This window comes from Arachis ipaensis, chromosome B3 (genome assembly GCF_059453495.1).
Source record: "Arachis ipaensis isolate K30076 ecotype BB chromosome B3, ASM5945349v1, whole genome shotgun sequence".
NCBI lineage: Eukaryota > Viridiplantae > Streptophyta > Magnoliopsida > Fabales > Fabaceae > Arachis > Arachis ipaensis.
The window spans coordinates 58,032,158-58,033,972 of NC_142438.1; the positions used below are offsets into that span (position 1 = coordinate 58,032,158).

The following is a 1,815-nucleotide window of genomic DNA, read 5'->3' on the forward strand; positions in this document are numbered from 1 at the left end:
GATTTCTTATGAATCAAGTCATTAATTGTGATTTTAAAAATCAAATCTTTTTTTTCAAAAACTAAATTCTATCATATCTTTTCAAAAATATCTTCTCATCTTATCTTTTTCAAAAATTTGATTTCTAACTTCCTAACTTCTTATCTTTTAAAAATTTGTTTCAACTAACTAACTAACTTTTTGTTTGTTTCTTATCTTTTTCAATACTACCTAACTAACTCTCTCTCTCTAATTTTCGAAAATATCTCCCCCCTTTTTTCAAAATTTCTTTTTAATTTATTAATTATTTTAATTTTTAAATCTTAATTTTCGAAAATTACTAACATCTTTCAAAAACTATTTTCAAAAATCACTAACTCTTTTTCAAAAATTATTTTCGAAAATTCCTTCTCTCTCATCTTATTCTATTTATTTATTCATTTACTAACATCTCATCTCACATCTCAACCCTCCTCACAGTTGTGTTTCTTCCATTATATTACATTCTTTGTCTCCCCCTCTTCTTCTACTCAAACAAGGACCTTTATACTGTGGTAAAGATGATCCCTATTATTATTATTTTTTTCTGTGCCCTCTTCTTTGTCATATGAGCAGGAGCAAGGACAAGAACATTCTTGTTGAAGCAGATCCAGAACCTGAAAGGACTCTGAAGAGAAAATTAAAAGAAGCTAAAATACAACAATCCAGAGATAACCTTTCAGAAATTTTCGAACAGGAAGAGGAGATGGTAGCCAAAAATAATAATAATGTAAGGAAGATGCTTGGTGACTTTACTGCACCTAATTCTAATTTACATGAAAGAAGCATCTCCATTCCTGCCATTGGAGCAAACAACTTTGAGCTGAAACCTCAATTAGTTTCTCTGATGCAGCAGAACTGCAAGTTTCATGGACTTCCATCTGAAGATCCTTTTCAGTTCTTAACTGAATTCTTGCAGATATGTGATACTGTTAAGACTAATGGAGTAGATCCTGAAGTCTACAGGCTCATGCTTTTCCCTTTTGCTATAAGAGACAGAGCTAGATTATGGTTGGATTCTCAACCCAAAGACAGCCTGAACTCTTGGGATAAGCTGGTCACGGCTTTCTTAGCCAAGTACTTTCCTCCTCAAAAGCTGAGCAAGCTTAGAGCTGATGTTCAAACCTTCAGACAGAAAGAAGGTGAATCCCTCTATGAAGCTTGGGAAAGATACAAACAGTTGACCAAAAAGTGTCCTTCTGACATGCTTTCAGAATGGACCATCCTGGATATATTCTATGATGGTTTATTTGAGCTATCAAAGATGTCACTGGACACTTCTGCAGGTGGATCCATTCACCTAAAGAAAACGCCTGCAGAAGCTCAAGAACTCATTGACATGGTTGCTAATAACCAGTTCATGTACACTTCTGAAAGGAATCCTGTGAGTAATGGGACGCCTATGAAGAAGGGAGTTCTTGAAGTTGATACTCTGAATGCCATATTGGCTCAGAATAAAATATTGACTCAGCAAGTCAATATGATCTCTCAGAGTCTGCATGGAATGCAAGCTGCATCCAACAGTACTCAAGAGGCTTCTTATGAAGAAGAAGCTTATGATCCTGAGAACCCTGCAATAGCAGAGGTGAATTACTTAGGTGAACCTTATGGAAACACCTATAACTCATCATGGAGAAATCATCCAAATTTCTCATGGAAGGATCAAAAGCCTCAACAAGGCTTTAATAATGGTGGAAGAAACAGGTTTAACACTAATAAACCTTTTCCATCATCCACTCAGCAACAGACAGAGAACTCTGAACAAAATGCTTCTAATTTAGCAAATCTAGTCTCTGA

The 1,815-nt window shown here is 35.0% G+C and overlaps 1 non-coding gene across 1 annotated transcript; it reads right to left on the bottom strand.

Annotated features, from left to right (window-relative positions):
• Positions 1-1,120: 1,120 nt before the first annotated feature.
• Positions 1,121-1,228, bottom strand: LOC148570753 (small nucleolar RNA R71). The gene has a single exon (XR_015908120.1). It is a non-coding gene; the product is annotated as a small nucleolar RNA R71 (small nucleolar RNA).
• Positions 1,229-1,815: the final 587 nt, after the last annotated feature.